Genomic DNA, 21,617 nt, shown 5'->3' on the forward strand with positions numbered 1-21,617 from the left:
TCAGATGAAATTAATAAACTTTTCCTCTTATTTATTCATTTGATGTCCATGATGTGCCAAATGCTGCAGAAGATGCCAAAAACTAATAGGATGGAATGAGTCAAAACAATAGTGGGTGGTGCCGAGGTTTTTGGCCTAAGTGATAGCATAAATGGTGAAAGCTACCAAAGGAGAAAGAACCCAGGTGGACCAGCAGATTTTTATTGAAGAATGTAATCAACTGAGTTCAGGTTATTCTTGGGACATATACTTGAAGGATATTCAGGTAGAAAGGTCTAACAGGCAAATCAGAAATAAGTATGGTGCTCGCTTTGGCAGCACATATATTAAAATTAGAACAATCCAGAGAAGATTAGCATGGCCCCAAATAAGAAATGAGTATGAAGTTCTGCAGAGCACTTTGAGCTTGGAGTTTGCAGCCTATAAGCAAAGGCTGAAACAGTGTACTATAGATGGACTCACCTAAGAGAGTTAAGAGTGGGAAGAGAAGAAAGTCAAGGACAGAATCCTGGGAAGAGCAATAACTTTTTAAAGGAGCATGTCAAGGAAGGCGAGCCTATGAAAGACACTCCAAAAAGTACAAGGAAATAAATTGGAAAAAAAAAAAAAAAAAGTACAAGGAAACCAGGCCTTGTGCATCAAAGATGTTGAGGGACGGACAGAGACAGTGAAGGTGAATGTAGGGGGAGTTGACAGTAAAGTCCAGTATGATGAAGACTGCTCTGGTCATAAGTTCATTAATGACCTATCAAGGGCATTTGATTGGTGAGGGTAGATCATACTGATCTTTTAACACGAATTCAAAGTGAGAAAGTAGATACCATAAAGGCCAAAACTATTGGGGGCAAGGGATTGGAAAAGAAGGGAGAAGAAAGACTAGAGGGTGGCTAGAAAGCATTTGTATCTTATAAGCTGCACCTGCTCAGTTAACCCAAGGATTTTAGTTAAGATTCCTAAACTGCCCAGAGAGCTTGGAGAGTCGCTCTGAACTGACACTCCCCACATGCTGTGGTTGGTCAAAGCTAGGGAGAAGTTGGAGATGAGTATCAAAGAGCTGCCTGCTTCCTTAGTGTTCAACAGCAACAAAAAAGCCTCTCCATCCCATCACCCCTACCCCAAAACTGTTACATTTGTAAGATTCGTGAGTGAGAAGAAATGGTCAGCCTAGTAGCAGGGCCAGAAGTGACCTTTCCTTGTGTCTCTCAGGCCTTAAGATTCTCCATAAATATGGTCCCTCTTCCAGACATTTTCCTCCTTTCTACTCAAATATATACCTGTGTATTTTCCTCTGAGGTTCTGGTTCAGGCTCAGAATTCTAGAAGTATGTTCTTTAGCTCCATCTCCTGAAGCTTAACAGCAATAGCTGGAATCAGGTATGCACTTAAGCCAAACAAGACACCATCTTCTGGCGCCAAGTGTTCTCCTCCATCTTCCGTAAATTCCAAGAAGCCTGTGAATCTATAACCAAACCATGACTCTTCCTGTCCTCTTCCTTGCAAATTACCCAAACTTCCTGTAAGCCATCAAGGTTGGACAGTGAGGCCCCATGCAAAAAATAAGAAATAGGAACTTGCCTATTGTTCCTTCCCCTTTGATTAGTCCCACACCCTTGCCTCCACCTCTACCTTCTACCAAGGCCTACAAGCTCCAGTTCTAGCTCCAATCACACTTCTGGTTCTCCAGCTGTGGGGCTCTAAATCAGGACCTGAGAAGAAAGGAATCTAATTCACAACAGATATTCCCTTAAATCTCTGAACACACACTCTAAAAGTAACCTCAAATTAGTCAAAGTTCAGGGAGAGGTACCAAATGAAGAACTTCATAAAGTCCAGATTACATCCTGGAAGATGTTAAGAGGGAGTATGATAAACACAGCAGATGAGAAAGAAATACCATAAATTAATGAGGAAATCTGGTATTTCCCTCCAGACAAGGCATCTGGACTCATTCCTCAAAAATATCTTTCTTAAGGAACTTACTGGCTTCATTCAACCCTTACATTGGGTACCTACATATTCTAGATTCCATGAAAGGTACAAAGGTGGAGAAAAGCATATGCCCTACAAGAGATTACAGTCTACTGGGGGAGATAAGACATATATAGAAATAACCAAAATATGAGGTAGAAAGTGAAAACACATGGGTGATATATAGCCAAAATGCTGAAGACAAAACATGTTAAGCTGGATCCTAGAAGAGGGAAATAAAACTGTTACTTTCCGGATCATTCATTGTGGGTTTTAGAGTTACACAAAAGGGACTTCAAATCCTGATTCTGCCTCTGGGTTCCTACAGGTGCCAGGTATACTGTTCTAACTGCTGTAAGCCTGTTTTGTCACATACACCATGGAGGTAACAATACCTGTTTCGTAGAATTCCAAAGAGTCCATGATTCACACGTTTCTGAAGAGTGTATGACAGTATCCAGAAAAGTCTGACTAGGTAAAGTGGAAGGGCACTGCACATGGAGAGTTAATGCTCTTGCCCCCCCACAGAAGGCTATCTGGGCCTAACTCATGCTCAGACAGCTGGGCTCCTGCTCTTTGTTCATCCACTGTGCCTATCAGTTCAGTTAGCTGCCCAGGTTAAATGGGAACATGGTCAGAAGGTGCAAGGAGGAGACTCAAAGTGTGTGCCTATGTGCATGTTCATGTTAGGATAACACCTGGAAGCACACACCCAGCCTTCTGCTAGGAAGTGTAGCATTACAATACAGGTAAAATTACAGAATGTACCATATATAGCATGATAGTGAACGATGCTATTTTTTTGGGACACAGGAGTCCAATAACTGTGTGGCAAATTGACATGACCTGAATCTGGCTGAATTCTCAAAATCCGTCTCAATGGATCCGTTTTTTGACAAGTGAACACAGGAGGAAAAAGACATCCAAGGTTAAAAACTGGTCTGAGGTTGACAATCTGAGGGACTTCTACCTCCAGTCATGGTGGAGTAACAGGGACTAGATTTATTCTCTCTCCTTAAAGAACTAGAAAGCCAGATATAATATATTAAATAATAGTTTTCAGACATTCAACAACAGGCAGCAGAGGGCAGTGATCCTTGACTAAAAGGAAAGAAATGCACTGAACCCTACTAGTGCCCTACCACCAGGACACAGAGTAGAGAGGAGAAATCTGAAAGAGTTAAACAATCTCACTGCGTCTGAAAAAAAGAGTTGGGAATTTGAGGACACCAACGTGGCTAGCTTTACAGAGCAAAAATACTGAAAAGAAGGCACAAAGAGAAAAAAACCCCAGCGATCTGTAGAGAGATCCCCTTGAGCCTTTAGCTGAGTACTCATCTGTGCATATGTGTGAGGAAATTGGCAATGCTGGGGCAAGAATTAAAGGAAAGAAGTAGGTGGCATAACCCCCAGAGTTCACACAGAGCCAGAAATATTTGTTCCCACTGGCCAAAGTGGAAAAATCTCCTAATACACAGGGCATCAGATGCAATCTTCAGAAGGCTTTGGCCTTAGTAGTGGGACCATCCCCACCCTAGACCACAGGCTGTTCTGGCCCTACCCTAACAAAGCAAGAAAACAAGCCCTGAAAACAAAGAATCAAACAAATTCCAAGTAACTGAACTGCTTCTGACAACAAAGCCCAAAAGTATGGAAAGGAATACAAAAAGTTCTGGCACCCAGAAAAATAAAACTCACTATATCTAGGTTCGAATAAAAAAAATAATAACAAGAATGCAAATAGGAAGAAAAATATGACCATAACTAGGAGAATAATGAAACAATAGAAACAGGAATAAAACTGACCCAGTGACAGAATTAGTGGACAAGGATGTTAAAATCTCTATTATAAATATACTCCATGTGTTCAAGAGAGAAGAGGAAGGCATGAGCATGATGAGGAAAGAAATGAAGAGATAGTAAGGACCCAAACTGAATTTCTAAAAGGAAAAATACAAGTATCTTAAGGGAAAATATATAGGATAGGATTAACAGATTAGACACTGTAGAAGAAAAAATTCAGGAACTCGAAAACACAGCAAAAACTATCCAAAAGGATATACACAGAACATCAGTCAGCAGTGGGACAATATAAAGCAGCCTTACATATATGTACATATGTTATATATACACATAATGTGTGTGTACGTGTATGTGTGTGTGTACTGGGGGTGGAGTAGGTAGACACAAAAAAATTTTTCAAGAAATAATGGCAGAAAATCTTCCGAATTTAATGAAAACTATAAACCCACAGATTCAAGAGCTCATCAAACTCCAAGAAGGACAAAAAGAGAGCACAAGGCACACCATAGTCAAAATGCTAAAAACGAGTAATAGAGAAAATGTTAAAAGCACCCACAGTAGGTGGGGGGAAGGAGAGACATACTGTATTCAAAAGACCAAAGAGTTACAGTGGGCTTATTATTAGAAACAATGCAACCCAGGAAGCAATGGAGCATCATGTTGGAAGTCTTGGGGAAAAGCGACAGTCTGGCACTGGTTAAGGAAAAACTGACAAGAACTATGAAGTTCCCATCACTAATGCTTTTTGTGCTCTGAAGTAACATTTTTCATGGAGGCCTGTGTTGAGCATAAGATGGAGAGGGTATCCTGTGAAAAATAAAAAGAGGTAAAGGACCCTTTCTTAGGTTCACACAGAGGGGCACTTAACCATGTTTTTTGTATCTATATATTCAGAACATTACAGTCTGTAGTTCTTTTGTAGTCTTATGTCAATATTGCTGAACACAATGGTAAAGAGACAAGAAAGGTCTATCTAAGGATTCACCCCATAGCAAAAAAAAAAAATCAAGTTAGAAGTAAAAAGTAAATCTCATTAAGGAATGGGTTAGCCTTACCAGCATCATGCCTGAGTAGGTTCCCCTACCTTCAAGCATACATATCTGCTGGTTAATGTACCTGATTCACATGAAATGTTTTTTCAGAATGAAAGAGTGCAGCTTGCACAGAAGTAGGTAAGTAGGTAACAATATCTAAAGATATTAATGAGAATTACTCAATTCTTAGCCATGCAATCCAGCCCAAGTAGCAAAACCTCCCCATTAAGTACCCTGGGCTGGCACCACATTCTTCAGAGTCCATCCTGCAGCTCTGCATCCTGGAAGGACCATTAAGATGGCAATTTGTCTGTCCCATGCACTGGCTGCTCGGGTCTCCCCACTCAACTGTAAACAAAACTGTAAGTGCCCAGGAAGGCTGGGGCCCCCTCATCGGCCATATGCTTTCTTTGTAACCCTGAGACCGAAGTACACTAAAAACAACAACAACAACAAAAAACCAAATCACACATTAAAAAAACCCAGCACAGGTGCCCAAGGGCAACCTTCTTCCCCAAAATACTTGTTGCCTGAACTACAGGTTCTAAACCAGAGACAATTTTAGCCTCTCCCCTGGTATCTGACAATGGCTAGAGTATTTTTGATTGCTATAACATCAGGGGAGGGGATGCTACTGAAATCTAGTAGGAAGAGGCTGGGAGGCCACTAAACATCCTATGATGTTTCACAAAGAATTAAAGAAAGCAAAGAATTCATAACAAAGAATTATTTGGCCCCAAATGTCAATAGTGCTACAGTTGAGAACCCTGGCATAAGTGAATGGCTGCTGAGCTACAGCAGATGCCAGCAGATCCACCGGAGTGTCCCATGTTGTGTACAATTCCCTCACACTACAAGAAGGCCTGTTGTCCTAACACCTGACCCCAAAACAACCCTGATCCTCCCATAGTCCCTAACTAGGGCTAGAGTCCCTTAGAGAGAAGAGCTTAGGCGTTCAGGCATCTGGCTTTTAACTCCAGCTCTGCCACTAATTTTGAACATGTTACAAAACTTTTCTGGGCCCATTTTCTCCTCAGTAAACTAGAGGGATTGGAAAAGATAATTTAAGAATTCCTCCAGTTCTAAAAGTTCTATTTGAAACACTAGTTTTGGCCTTATCTATTTACAGTTAAGTCAAAGAGAAAGGGGAAAGATCAGTCTTACTGTATGCACACCCACATCTGAAGGACAGAGGTTCTTATATTATGGAAACCAAACTGGGCCAAGGGGAGCTCCAGAAAAGCCAGGAACTCAGGCAGGAGGAAGGGACATGGGAAAGGGCTTTGTAAACACTGGCTGAAAGGCGAGGCCAGGCCCTCAGGTTTAAAATATGAAAGTCCTTTACTAGTCTCCCTCCTGCCCTCCCCAGGTCAATCTTTAATTAGCTTTAAGAGGAGGAGGAGGAGGAGGAAGAAGGAGGCTTACTGTTCTTACTATTCAAACTATGGATCATTGAACAGCAGCACCAGCAATCAGCTGGGAGCTTATTACAAACTTGCATGGAATCCCAGCCTCCATCCCTGATCTCCTGAATCATAATCTGCATCATAATAAAATTCCACAGGTGATTCCTATGTTTGTTAAAGTTTAGAAGTCCTGCCCTTCTGTTCTCTGCACTGTCACGACTTCACTTGGTAAAGATGACTTTACAACTCTGTCTACATTCCCCCCTAATCCCACCTCCTGCCGTAGCTTGTGCACATGTGCACATGTACACACACACATACACACACACTCACACACACGAGCACATAAGCATGTGCATGCACACACCCCAGTTCAAAACCTCCAAACCCAGAGTCATCAAGAGTGACGGGAAAGGTTACTTACTTTCTCTTTGGCTCTTTCCTGTGTCCTCACAAGGCCAGAAAAAAGGCAAGACTTAAAACACAAGCAAAATTAGAGCTTTTGTAAGTGACTCAGCCCACCCCCGCTGTTCAAAGATTCCCTGGGAGGAGGAATAGAAAATGGGGTGGTGAACCCAAAGGTACAAACTCTGATGGGAAAAGTCTCATCATTTACATCTAGACAGAGACCAACAGGGGTCCAAAGTTTCATTTCTGAAGTTTGGTTTTTGTTTTTTTTGCTTTTTTCTTTTTGCTGCTGCTGTCTTACATTACATCAAGATTCTTGGGGCTCAGGCTAAAGGGCAAGGCATACACACAGAGTAAACAAAACCGCAGCAAGGGCTCCCGCAGCAGAGTGGTGGGGGAGCAGCAGTGGAACAAAAGCAAGACCAAAATGAAGAGTAGCATTACAGAGAGAAATGTGGGGAGAAAGGGGTCTGGACTCTGTGCAGTGAAGGAGATTAGGTTGCTGCTCACCCCTCACCCTACCCACTGTCACCAGCAGCAGATGGCCCAGCCCTAGGCACCTGGCAGCAAAAGTAATCTGTGGGCGCCAGCCTGCCCCTCCCTCACGGCTGCAGATGGGGAAGAGCAGGGCAAAGTCCAGATCCTTCCCAGGTCTAAGCAACACCTAGAAAGAGCACCCCCAGGGCGGGGTGGCAACATCACTCCACACTTTAGCACACTGAGTTGAACCTTGAAAACAATTCTCAGCATTATCCAAAGTTCTCCTGCACCCACATACAGCTCATCAGAAAGAGGGCTTGGTAAGGCGGGGAAAACCCAGAACAACTCTGAGAGCACTGGGTGTGGTGGCCCAGGAGGGGTCATTCGCGGGCATATACCACATTCCAGACACAGCACTGGCCAACTGGGGGTACAGTGGTGAGAGCAGACAGTCTCTGTCCTCAGGAAGCACAAGGTAACCGACATTAACACAGTGGAGTAAGTGCTGAGCACTGAGTGATACAGCAGCACAGAGCAGGGGCACCCCACCAGCACGAGGGCAAGGAGTGATCTAAATGGACACTGACTGTAAGAAGAGGCATTCCAGGGAGAGGAGCAGCATGTGCAAAAAGCCTGGAGGCAAAAGAGAACTGGAAAGAGAAGTTTTTCTGCCTTTTTGGCCTCTGGTCACCCTGACCACAAGCAGACTCAGGAATCTGTGTGGGGATCGTTAACACGTTACTGTCTAAAGGAACTTTGGGTCTTGGGTCATCTTGTAAAGTCCAATCTACCCATTTTAGAGGGGAACAAAGGTCCAGAAAGGGGCCATGACTTGCCCAAGGACATGGCTTGCTGGTGGCTGAACCAGAACTCAGTTCTCCCACCTCTAAACTAAACAGAGTTCCCTCAAATATCCCCCAATCAGAATCTAACCACTGAGCTCCCTCAGACCTAGTGCCAGCCCCAGCCCTGTTCTCCACTGTGCTCTGTCCATTTGGAGAACCCAAGAATGGGCAGCATAGCATTGACCTCCAGGAACTCCAACGGGGTAGAAGCAACTCATGAAAAAGCAAGAGTGGCCACCCACCACTGCCGGAAAGAGACAGAAGGCACACACACCAATAATCAAGGTAGGTTATAGCTTTTTTGTGGGTTTTGTTTTTGTTTTTTGTGTTTTGTGTTTTTTTGAAGGAAGGTTTAGGAAAAATGCCCCCCCCCCCGGAAATAAAGAAGGGTTGTTTGGAAAACTGGAGGGGACTATCAGTCAACACAGAAACAGGAGATGAGTCTGAGTGACTGCCAAACCAGGCAAGCTTAATTAAGACTGTCCTACCTTTGGGCGCCTGGGTGGCTCAGTTGGTTGGACGACTGCTTTCGGCTCAGGTCATGATCCTGGAGTCCCGGGATCGAGTCCCGCATCGGGCTCCCAGCTCCATGGGGAGTCTGCTTCTTCCTCTGACCTCCTCCTTGCTCATGCTCTCTCTCACTCTCTCTCTCTCAAGTAAATAAATAAAACCTTTAAAAAAAAAAAAAACAACTGTCCTACCTTTAACGTCCCTCCTCTGGCTGATGACACTAAAGGAGCTGTGAGAAGCAGTCATTTCAGAAAAGCTAAAGAACTCTGTTGCCTTAGCCTTGGGGAATGCACCAGCAGACAGGCGGCCAAGCCACTGAACTTCAGGGCACATCTGCCCTTAGTGTCATCTCAGTATCTGGCCTTCAATAGCACGTGCTCTATGAAGGTCACCCAGCCTCCAGCCTGCCATCCACCCACTCTGCATCAGTGTGTGCGGCATGGAAGTACTCATTAGCTTTTCTAGTGTAACCATCCACAGAATCCGAATCGAAGGCACAGTAACTTAGTTGCAAAACAGAATTCCTCTTCTTCTCATAACAAAACAAAGATGCATGCCAACAACCAGCTAGCTGGTAGAAACTGTGGAAAGGGGCTAAGGGGCACTTAGTTAAGCCCATTTACTAACTTCATCTAGATGCCTGGAAAACCTCTACTCCGAGGCCTTAAGGCATCAGTATGATGAAAACATCCTCAACATCAGAACTCTTTCTTGTCCTAAATGCCCTTGGATACTGCCTCTGACCTCACATCCAAGTATAGTCCCGGGCTTGAGTGCCAGTGCCAGCCCAGGACCCTACACAAGGATACTCAGGGCAAAGAAGTGGCCTGCCAGAAAAACTGACTTACTCAGAGGCTGAAAAGCAATGTTTTGGTCTAATATAACAAAGGGACCATAATGGGGACCTTGCATCCTAAATCCCTTAATACCTGACACAAGGAGCCTCTGAGAGAGGGGTTTCTGTGCATGTGTGTGTGCATGCCCACGCGCGTGGTGTACTGGGGGATAACACTGTAGCCAGACTTCCTTTTCTTTCATCCAAACAGCAACCCTTAAGAACTTGCCTTCCTGAAAGACAAATGCAGTTCATTTCCAAACATCACTGAGAGAACTTCTTGTTTTCTCTCTCTGCTTTTTAAAACAGATGAATGTTCCCCTAGGGAAAAAGCAGCTGTAAATACACGAAAGGATAGAAAAAGAATCCTGCTATGAGTTCCAGAGGAACCATTTATACCATGGTAAAAAGCGTTCTCAAAAACAAAAACAAAAAACAAGAAAACACCCAATCCAAATAAAAAACAAACAACTTCGTTCAAAGTACTTCTCTAAAGTATAACCTTTGGGCAGATGATTTCTCTGTACTCCAAAGCTGTTTCTTCCTCCACTCAATGCCATGACCTTCACATATAAAATGGGTTAGTGATTTTCTTTCCAGGATCTTGGAAAGAACTAGCTCACAATTCAGTGTATTCACTCCTGAGAGCTTATCATCATCATCACTATCATCATCATCACTGTCATCATCAAAGGGCTAAACTTCGTTTCCAAACTGCTAGAGAAATTTAAGCAAATGTAAGCCATTGTTTTTAGGCAGACCGAAACCACAGTATTTACTAGCTGAGAACAGGATAAGAAGGAATAAATCTGAAACAGGCATCCTGGCTTCTGCACTTATTACTTTCCAAAAAGAATAGCATTTTTCAAAGGCTCAGAATTCTGGGAAATCACCCACTGGCTTATTATATCCCTCCATCCAACAGTAATGAAGTTGTCACCTCGAAACCCATTTGCCAAAAATAAAAGCTCTAAAGAGGTGTTTCAGAGAAAGTTTGTGAGAAGAAAATTCAAACTGGTTTTATTTTCGTACAAGCTACAATTAAATGGCTTTGCCTTTGCAACCGCACTTCCTACCTCGAATTCCAGTAAGTTTAGATGTGTCCCATAGACTTAAACTGGATTGCAGGGCATTCAACTGGCTAAAACTGGTCCCAGCCCACAGCCATATTAGTAACTAACTGTTTCAGAGTCCTAGGTGGGTCTGAGAAATAAAAGGGGGATTGAGGAGAAAGTAAGCACGATGCTTAAAATTCTGACAAAGGCAGAAAAGGAAAACACTGCTTTTAATTTCATGTAAGATTCTATTGTCAGAAGGACAACTGCAACATAAGGTATAAGCCCCATCAGCGACAAAGCAAAGCAAAGAAAATGCTTATACTTGCAAGATACATTCATACTCCTCCAAATTTCCCAGAGAAATCAATACGTGTCATTAACACAAATATATCAAATCCTGAGTCCAACAGGTCTGTTCACTGTTGCCCCTCACCGTCTGTCTTCTTAAGCTATAAGCTTTCCTACAGTCAGGTCCCCTTCATCCTCCTTTTGGGAAGATACAACACACAGGCAATCTGGCCTCACAACTCCTCAAGAACCCTAGTAACCTTCGAGTATGAGCACATTTTCCATGTGAACCAGGATTTCAAGTGAATCTCAGAAGGAGACAAACTCTTGGGGGACAAGCCTCACCCTACCAGGTCTTGGTTTCCAGAGCCCTAGACCTACTGGATGGTCTTTGAGCCTCCAATCCCTATTCTGCTCCAGAACCTGTAGAATTCTCAAAGCACTGTCAGACCACCTTTCACCTCTAATGGTGTCTAAAGGTAGACACCTCTGATGTCTACCCCATGCAGCATCATTTCCTGTCAGTCCTTCATCTACAGCTTGCAAAAAGCACAGGAGGCACAGGCCCCACCCCACCTGAAACCTTCAGGATAGCTGGGGAGGCTGCAAACCCAGACAGCAAACAATCAGGGCACACAGGAAGGCAGGAGTATCTATTTCAGTATTCCATGTGGGTGCAATAAGATGCTAAATCCCGAGGTATGAATAACTAGAAAATAAGGAAGAACAAGCAATAGCTACTTGTAAGAACAAAATAATGAAAACAAACAAAAACCAGGAAGGGTCTGAACCAAGACAGTCAAAGAGGACCTTAAGAGGAAGGAAGGAAGGGAGGGGCGCTTGGGTGGCTCAGTCCATTAAGCATCCAACTTCTGCCTTCAGCTCAGGTCAAGAGCTCAGGATCATGAGATGGAGCCCTGAGCCCCACGTGGGGCTCTGCACTCAGGAGGGTGTCTGTTTTTCTCCTTCTGCCTCTCCTGCACAGGTGTACTCTCTCTAAAAATAAAATAAATCTTAAACAAAAAAGAGAGAGAAAGAGAAAGAGAGAGAGAGGGGAACAAAGAGAAAAAGAAAGAAAAAAGGAAAGGAGATATGACCTGAAAAGTTGGAGAGCTGAATACAAGTATGGAGAAAGAAGGAATTTCTCAGCCTGAAAGGCTGAAGTAAACAATATATAAATTGGGGGGTGGAGGAGGAGGTGGGGAAAGGAGAGGGAAAGAGGCCAAGAATCAGGGAAAAACAGGAAGAAAAAAACCCTGTTTAAGATCCTCCAGGGCATGGGACAATTCTTAGAGCATTCCTAGATCTATCCCTTGCAGACTCGTTATTCCACAGTGTTACGTATACTCAGCTGAATACTTCTAGTAAAGCCAGTTTGTACAGCCATGAAAAACAGGCAGAGAGATTCTGCTTTGATGAGTGGGTAGTGGGAGCCAATGAAAGTAAGTGCTTGAGCAGGAAACATGACCTAAGCCAAATGAACAAGTATTTAATAAAAGCCTACTATGTGAGGGGCACCAGAACACTGACTCCTTGCCCTCAAAGGGCACTGTCACCATGGAAAGAGATGGTTAATACCACCTCCCACACACACAGGGCTTCATTCTCTCACCTAATCTCACGACAAAAGAACAATGTTCATGGGAGATGAACCTGGCCCAAGAGACTAAAGCAGCCTAAAAGGTCAGACAGGATGAGGAGGTCTGGTCAGGATGGTGGTGACAAAGACCTACAGAAAAAAGAATGGCAGGGGCTGGTTACTGACTAGAAAGGAAGGGATCAAAGAGGGGAATCATGATGATAAAGAAGTCAGAGAGCAGGAATGAAGACTTAGGTTTCAATTCCCAGATGGTGACATTATTTCAAGCCATGCTTTCACCCTCCTCCTGACCACCAAATGCTAAGGTCAATCAGCTCAGCTATTCTCCTATTTCTGGGAATGGGGATTACACATTCTATCCTTCCCATCTGCCCACCATCTTTTAAACTAGTTGTGATTTCCTGTAATTCCCATTTACAAGGAGGTGAAGGGGATCAATAAGGAAAGGAGTTAAGTCCTTTATCCATCACAATGGTGATAAATATATCTCAACAGTCGGGCACTAAAATTTTACTGGCAGCTCTTCTTCTGGGAAGAGGAGAAAAGGAGGAGGAAGCCTTGTGTTTAAAAAGCTCTAAAAGAAAAAGAAAAAGAAAAAAAAAAAGCCCTGGGGCAGTGTTCTCTTTACCCAACCAAGTTCTCCTCCTAGGGGAACTTCACGTGTAAAACACATCTTTCTACCTGCATTTAGTGAGAGACAGGGATGAGACAGAAGCGTTTGCCCTGAGAGCCAATATTAGTTCCTACAAAGGAAAGAGGCCCAAGAACCCTCAGCACCTAGCTAAGTGAAAAATGGGCATAAGATCAGGAGAGCAGAATCAACATAAACCAGGCCACAAACGCCTGAACACACGGCACACTGGAAACAAGGACCTGGACTTCCACGTAACTGCTCTGAAGGGGAGAGGACACTTGGGGATGAGGGTGCGGCCAAGTACTTGCCCCAAAGGGGGGCTGCCTACTGTAAGGATGAGCCAGGGGAGGGCCATCTTGGTTCCCAGAAATGTGGCCCTTCTCCCCAAGACTCTGCTGGCCATTCTGCCATCCCTAGATATCCTAGATAGAAGCAGCACAGTTAAACAGGTAAACAACGGTGAGAGGAGGAAGGGAAATCACAGGTGATTTTCTCCCTCCATGACTGCCAGACCAGCACTTCATGAACTTTCTTTAAGAAACAAGTATAGGACGCCTGGGTGGCTCAGTTGGTTAAGCGGCTGCCTTCGGCTCAGGTCATGATCCCAGTGTCCCAGGATCGAGTCCCACATAGGGCTCCATGCTCAGCGGGGAGCCTGCTTCTCCCTCTGCCTCTGCCTGCCACTCTGTCTGCCTGTGCTCGCTCGCTCCCTCGCTCTCTCTCTGACAAATAAATAAAAATTTAAAAAATTTAAAAAAAAAGAAACAAGTACAGCTTGGGGCGCCTGGGTGGTTCAGTGGGTTAAGCCTCTGCCTTCAGCTCAGGTCATGATCCCAGGGTCCAGGGATCGAGCCCAGCATCAAGCTCTCTGCTCAGCAGGGAGCTTGCTTCCTCCTCTCTCTCTGCGTACTTCTGATCTCTGTCAAATAAATAAATAAAATCTTAAAAAAAAAAAAAAGAAAAAAGAAACAAGTACAACTTGAGATTTCTCAATTTTTTAAAAAACAAGTAAGTTAACAGAGGAAATATGAGATGTGTACTTTACAAAGGAAAAGTGCAATCTAGTCCTCTTTCCTATTAAACAAGAATAAAGGGGGAAAGTGCAGACTGAATGAAGAACACTTGTTGGTTAAAGCAACTTGGTGGATTCTCTGACATTTTCTAAACAAGCACTTCCCTCCCACCCATACCAGATTCTGACAGCTTGAGCACAGTCATGCTTCACACAGGGATCTCAAACAACTAAAATAAAACTAGGGTGTGACCTGAGAAGATCTGTTATGGCAAAGCATTTTCCCAGTGTTCTGTTTAGGCTTCTTATGGATGGCAAAAGGCCTTTTTATAAGCCTGTGGCCTGGCTGTGTCAATGGCGACAGGGATGTTTTGTCAATCTGAAACAACAGTTTCTATAGCTACGGCGGGGGGTGGGGGTTGGTCAGACTCCCAGTGACATGGACACTCAGAACAGTAATAATAGCATTACTATTATTAACTGGTACTTGACTGCTTAATCATTGTGCATGGATCTAAGCATTTTCTATCTAATATTTTATTTAATCCTCACAACAACCTTAAAAGGTAGGTATTATGACTATCTCCATTTTTAGACAAGACATAGAGAAGTTAAATAACTTGCCCAAGGTCATTACGGTTAGCAATTCATGACACCAAGATTACAAACTAAGCAGTATCATCCCAAAGCACAGGGGTTCACATTTATCCCATATTAGATTAATATAATTCATTTTAAATGTTAAAATGATCCTGGATGTATTCTGGAATAGGAGGCAAAATTTCCACTCATTATAAAAGAAAACAGGAAGCCTTGAAGACTGTTCACGCTGCAGCTGGCAGCTCTGTAGCCTCTCAAGGTGGACTTGGATTTGGCCTCAAAGCTCTACTTCAGAACCTGAGCAGAAGGACGTGTTTTACACATGAATGCCAGGACCCCACCCACAAAGGAGCTGACTCCCAACATGCAAGGTGGGTCAGGTGATTCTAATTAAGCACACTTTGAGAAACAGGGCATGGGGCATTCTAGAAACTTCTGAAGCTGCTGCAAATTTGGGAACTAGGTCATTAGTTGTTGAAGGCTAATTCCCCTGAACTGCTAATGAGACAGGCACTGCACGTTAAAAAAGCCGTTTAAAGAGTGGAGTGGACTGCAACAGGAATTCTGAGACATTAACTCCCAGAGCTCCCTTTATAGACTTGCATCTAACGGAGAGATTGTCCTCTCCACAATGTGCATGTATGTTTGTTCCCAATTTTCCACAGCTGAGATAAACTGGCCTGAAGACTCCTCAAAAATGAGCTTGATTTCTCTGGAAAATAACTGCCAAAGATGGATACAGTGCGTCTTAGTGATCAAATTCAGGTATCTTCAATAGAAACTTCAACAGAAAAAGGCTGAGAGGGGAAGAATTTTTTTTATTTTTTTTAATGTTTGTTCTTTAAAAGTCCCTACACAAAGCATGTTGCCTAGGTCTTTGCACTCATTTGTAAACTGAATAAAGATATACCGGCGTTAGGGTTGGCCTCTCTGTGTTTTAGTCTGTCAGTTAAGTGCACATCCAAATATGTGAGCTACCAATTTTGTCCTTTCTCCTTAGCTTATATTATCTATTTCAATTGCATTACTATACAAGATACATGGCTCCAAGTTCAGAATGGTTTCAGTAATTTAATTAAGTTGTATAGAAATGCTAATGATTTTTTGGGCACCAGGCTGACCTCACCCTGCTCCATTCTAGTCTCTGAGGGTTAAGTCCTGGCTATGGCCTCCCCCTGGGGTGGGAGGCCCTGTCTTCCAGGATTTCCTCAGGGTCTTACCAGAAGCTGGTTCTGCTACTTACAAACCATGCCATCCTAGAAAGTTTTTTTTAAAATCCAATTTGGCCTTAATTCTCACAACTATAAAATGCGTATAAGCAACCTACTTCAAAGTAGCTGTGAAGATTAAATAAGCTAATACAAACGAAGCACTTAGAATAGTGCCCATGTAAAAAGCACTCCATACACCTTACCTTTTATTATGAGTCTACCTTGTAATATTAAGAAAATTTTACATGAATCTAGATATATATATGTATATACACACATATACGTGTGTATGTACATCTATATATATATATATACATATATATAAATCTCAATTGATTATTCCTACAATTACTCCTCACAATAATGATTTAAGTCAGACAAGACTGCAAGTGTATGAGCATTTCCTACTATAAGGAAGAACTAGCTTGACCCAAATGGGAGTTCATTACTCATTATCCCCCTAGATTTGCAGCTGGAGACCTGTCTCAGTCATCTTTGTACTCTACCCCCATACATTCTAGCACGAATCAATAAATCAATGGTGAACTAGACTGAATGTAGGGTTTGGCCATGCTATCAATGGAGCCATCCTAGCCTTATGATAAGGGCTAGGGAACAAATCAGAATCACTATTCTAGGGAATTCCTGGCTACCCTAAACACAGAGACAAGAGGGCTACCTTTCCCAGTCCTGATTCCAACTCAACTTTGAGAAGAAAAGCGGCAACTACAGAAGAAGGAGCTGCCAGAGGTCACTTAGAGGTAAATGGCAGAAGTGTCCCTGCACAACCTCTGAGTCAGCAGGGAACCAGGATAATATAACCGGGCATTACCCAGCCCCTCCTGCTGGGCCAAAGGGAGATCCATAAATGCGGCATCTCAAAGGCAGATAATGCCGTCTTCCCTAAATGAAATGGGAATTGCCTTTCAGTGGAGTATAGGACAGTCTATAAATACCAGGGATTAAAAGGTTTCCTGTGGGGCCAACTGCCACCTGCCTAAATGCAGAGACTACCCTAAACAAACCCCCCAGTTTCCCTGAGGGAAAAGCTGCCATCATCCAACAGTATAGAACCCCCCCACCAAGTGATACCTTAACCTTTTTTTCTTTCCACTTCAGCTTATTTTTGCTCCCCGGACCCCTCCTTCCCAGACCTTCCCTGAGGACCACCCACTCCGGTGCACCCCACCACTGCAGCTCCCACCTGGCCCTGACCTCCTCTCTGAGGATTTGTTCTCTGTCTCCCTCACCACCTCATCCTCCACCCCAACTTCCTAACCCACATATATTACATCTGCCCTGAAAAACACAGGCTTTGTTATCACTCCAACCTTGGTTCTACCCCCAACAGAGTAATTTACAGCCCTTAACTTCTGAGAGCTTTTCTGATCTGGGAAGACAAGCCCACCAGACTACAGCACCTAGCACAGCACCTAGCAAAGAACCTGGCGCACAGCACGCACTCAGTACTTCCTGCCTTGTCCAACTCCACATTTTTCTTCTTTCCTTTCTGGGTCTCGTACTCTGTCACTGTTCCCAGGTATCATATGTGCTACATCCAAATGTCTTAACCCAAAGGAGGGACTCAAATGATGGAACATTTTAGTCACCAAGGTTATCCATGTAGCAGGTACGTTCTGGGACAAGATCCCATCAGCAACCTTCAAATTACACTAGAGAGAAGACTGGTTACCTTATACCTCCCCACCATAAATGGCCCATTTGGTGAAGAAAGTAACCAGAGGGGAAAGACACAGAGCTGAGGGTCACTTACGGCCAGAAGCAAAGTATAAATAAAGACTTCTGTTGAACACAGAGCTACCCTACGACCCAGCAATTGCATTACTGGTTATCTATCCCAAAAGTACAAATGTAGTGATCCGAAGGGGCACCATAGCCAAACTATGGAAAGAGCCCAGATGTCCGTCGACAGATGAATGGATAAAGAAGATGTGGTGCGTGTATGTGTGTGCATGTGTTATACACACATACATACACAATGGAATAGTACTCAGTCATCAGAAAAAATGGTAACTTGCCATTTGCAATGACATGGATGGAACTAGAGGGTATTATGCTAAGCAAAGTAAGTCAATCAGAGAAAGATAATTATCAAGTGATTTCACTCATATGTCAGTCTCATATGTGAAATTTAACAAACAAAACAGAGGACCGTAGGGGAAGAGAGGAAAAAATAAAACAAGATGAAATCAGAGAGGGAGACAAACAATAAGAGACTTTTTAATTTTTTTAAAAGATTTTATTTATTTGACAGACAGAGATCACAAATAGGCAGAGAGGCAGGCAGAGAAAGAGGGGGAAGCAGGCTCCCCATCGAGCAGAGAGCCTGATGCAGGGTTGGGATCCAGGACCTGGGGATCATGACCTGAGCCAAAGGCAGAGGCTTTAACCTACTGAGCCACCCAGGCGCCCCAAGAGACTTTTTAAAAAAAGTTTCTAAACTTTCTAAAAAAGATTTTATTTACTTATTTGTCAGAGAGAGACAGAGCATGCTAGCAAAAGTAGGGAGAGAAGCAGGCTCCCTGCAGAGCAAGGAGCCTGATGTGGGACTCAATCCCAGGACCCTGGGATCATGACCTGAGCCAAAGGCAGACACTTAACTGAGAGGCTGAGCCCATCCTTGAGCAGGCCTTCCAGGATGAAGCCACCCAGGCATCCCCCATAAGAGACTCTTAATCACAGGAAAGAAACTGAAAGTTGCTGGAGGGGTGGGGGCAGGGAGGATGGGGTAAAAGGGTGATGGACATAAAAGAGGGCCCATGATATAATGAGCACTGGGTGTTATATGCAACTGATACTCACTGATCTCTACCTCTGCAACTAATAATGCATTATATGTTAATTAATTGAATTTAAATTAAAAAAAAAATTTAAGGCCTCTGGAAGGTAAGGGCAGCACTCTCATATTCAACTAAAACTCCAAAAGAAAGCTTCCCATAATTCCACATTTACATGTAAAAATGTTTAATTAATTCTGTCAGCAAGAACAGCTGCCAGTTTCACTAGAAACACCATCTGGTTCATTTCTGATAAGGCCCAGGCACGACTTCACATAGGCCAGAGACTGCCTACAATATGGTTCCCAAAAGGTGGCATCCTAGATGACAGCTCCAAGGCAGTGTGCCATTCCTCTCTCTCCGCAGTGCTCGGAAGCTGCTCCTGCAAGTTCACGATTAGGCCTGAAATAAACCCAGAGCTTCGTTCTTTTATAAATATCTCCTTCAAATCTTCCAGGCATCACCCTGGCGAACTCAACGTATGGACTTAAGAGAAGTCATCAAATTACTCTGTGCCTCACTTCCTGTAACTCTGAAGTGGGCATACAGTCACCTCACTTCCAGATACCAGCCAGAATTAATTTAAGCAGGTCTGTTTTCAAAAACCAGAAAAATACTACAGAAACATGACAAACAGCCTGAACAACTTGTATTTTAGAGGGGTTTCCATAAAGTGGGTGCGAGGGTGGCTTCTCCACTGTAGAGTCTCATTTTGCGATTAGCTAAGATTAAGAGGGTCCTTTCCACGAGGTCTTTAAGCTCCTCCAAGATCTTCCTTTTGTCAAGCCAACAGGAACCACTCTGATGTGCTTCAATAGAGGTCTTTGGACAGCCACAAATAAGGAAAAGAAAGCAGGCTGGGAATCAGAGCAGACTCGTCTAGAGGTGCACAGACTTGACTGGTATTAAGTACTGAAAAATGATTGCCTCAATAGCAGGGCCCTTCAGATCCTGATGTGGAATTATACAATGTAAATGCAATACTCCAGCAAGTATATATTCCCAAAAAAAGGAATACAAGGTTTGCCAGCCGGCACTAAATGCAAATTTGGAAAAGGGTGTATTTGAAACACACGAAAAAAAAAAAAACCCTATGAAGTGCAAGAATCTGTATAAATACTTATACTCCTTCCAGGCCACTAGGCAAATTTAGATGGGTATAACTTTTGACATTGCATTGCCAGTATTTTTCACCAGATGGTAAGTACCTCATGACTCCTATGAAGAAGGCGGCAAGACAAATGTTGTAAAGTCTGATGAAGAGAACCAAAGAGGCAACGGTGAGACCTGTACTGTACAAACCCAAGGGGAGAAACTGGTGGCATCAGCTCTGACCCCTTAAGTTTGATGAGGAGGATCTCCCACTTTCTGGAAACAACTCTGGGTAGAAACCACTCAGGGTTTCCCCTGCCCCCCCCCCCCGCTAAATGTGAATATACAGAGGGGCGCCTGGGTGGCTCAGTGGGTTAAGCCTCTCCCTTCGGCTCTGGTCATGATCTCAGGGTCCTGGGATCGAGCCCCATGTCGGGCTCTCTGCTTGGTGGGGAGCCTGCTTCCCCCTCTCTCTCTGCCTGTTTCTCTGCCTGCTTGTGATCTCTCTCTGTGAAATAGAATCTTTGAAAAAAAAAAAGGGGGGGGGGAATGTGAATATACAGAGCAGAAGCCCACAGCACAAAGCTCAAAACCTATTTCCCACCAAGTCTAACTTCAGCACAACCATTCAGTCCCACAAATAGGCAGAAGAGAGTTATTTATAGAGCAGGTGGAAGTCACAGGCAGTACCAAAGTGGTATGGAGCAAGGCCTTCCCCTGGAGAGGCTGAGCCCATCCTTGAGCAGGCCTTCCAGGATGAAGGAAGGAGAGGTGAGCCGACTCCAGGCTGTGAGGCTGCTGGTGTGAACTCCAGCAGGAGGGCAGATAACAGAGAAGGCCATTTCTGCTGCTGATTCAACACGGCCTCAACACAAGGCACTAGACCACTCTGCGCCTCACTCCCTGTAACTGTGAAGTGGGCATAACTCCACCTTGCTTCCAGCATAGCTGTGAGGATAACAGCTGGTAACAGTTACTATTTACTGAGCACTAATCACATGCCAGATACCAGGCTAACCACTTGCTATGTCTCCTCCAAACCCCATGTATGTAGTGGATACTACTATAAACCCCCATTTTCAGCTCAAGAAACTGGGGCTTAACGAAGAGACTTACCCAAACCACTCGAGGCAGACTGAAAATTTAACACTACAAAAGCAAGGGCTGACCATGAATTAATATTAATATCACTTCTTCCCCAAATAAACTGCTAATTGCGTATATTTTAGTTGTCAGGTACTGTTCCTGGTTTTAAATATTCCATTTTATTTGATCTTCATAATAATCCCACTAGGGGGTACTTTTAAGTTATACATGCCAACAGTCAAAAATTCAAATGACATAAAAAGAAAGTTTAAGAAGTTATAGTTTTCCTGTTACCCTTCATCACCCCCAAATCCCCGTAGCAAGTAATCATTGATATTTTGGTAGCCACCTTTCTGGAGACAGGCAGTGTTAAAACAGTATCATCTCCATTTTACAAATGACAAAAATGAGGACCAGAGAGGTTAAAACTGCTCACGGCATAGAGCTGAAAAATGGCTGAGCTGACAGTGGAAGCAGAGTTAATCCGAGTCCAAGGCCTGCTATCTTCTACTTGCCTCCCACTCTGTACCCGCTTCGTAAAACAATCATCCATTTTCATTCACCACAGGAAAGGGGGAAACTGTGCCTGGCCCACAGCCAATCTTACTCCTCCACTTTCCCAACTACATGGAAAAAGCAGGGCTGTCTAAGCACACCCTGCCCCAGTAACAGCACTGCTTCATGTTTCTCCAAATCTAAGCTGTCGTGGGTGAGACTGGACCTTCACTTCCAACTTCCTCTGAAAACAACAGCAGGACAATGGGGAAGAGGAGGTCAAGCCTCGCCTACAGGAGACTCGAGGTTCCTTTGTCTGCAAAAAAAGGAAGGACGTTCCTAAAGGAGTCCTCATGAGGTCTCAGTCAAAGACAGTTCCCCTTTAGAAACAGTGTTTACAGAGTTGCTCAGAATCCCCACCACCAAGTCCTTAAGACCCAGAGAACTTGGAAGTT

At 43.7% G+C, this 21,617-nt stretch overlaps 1 protein-coding gene and 1 pseudogene across 1 annotated transcript in view; one reads left to right on the top strand and one right to left on the bottom strand.

The window, feature by feature from the left end:
- The window catches only part of SUSD6 (sushi domain containing 6), a 92,927-nt gene that overhangs the window by 59,571 nt on the left and 11,739 nt on the right, over positions 1–21,617 (bottom strand). The gene's annotated exons all lie outside the window — the stretch shown is intronic.
- On the top strand, positions 303–365 carry LOC122894926 (annotated as a pseudogene).

This window comes from Neovison vison, chromosome 13 (genome assembly GCF_020171115.1).
Source record: "Neovison vison isolate M4711 chromosome 13, ASM_NN_V1, whole genome shotgun sequence".
In the NCBI taxonomy this organism is placed as follows: Eukaryota; Metazoa; Chordata; class Mammalia; order Carnivora; family Mustelidae; genus Neogale; species Neogale vison.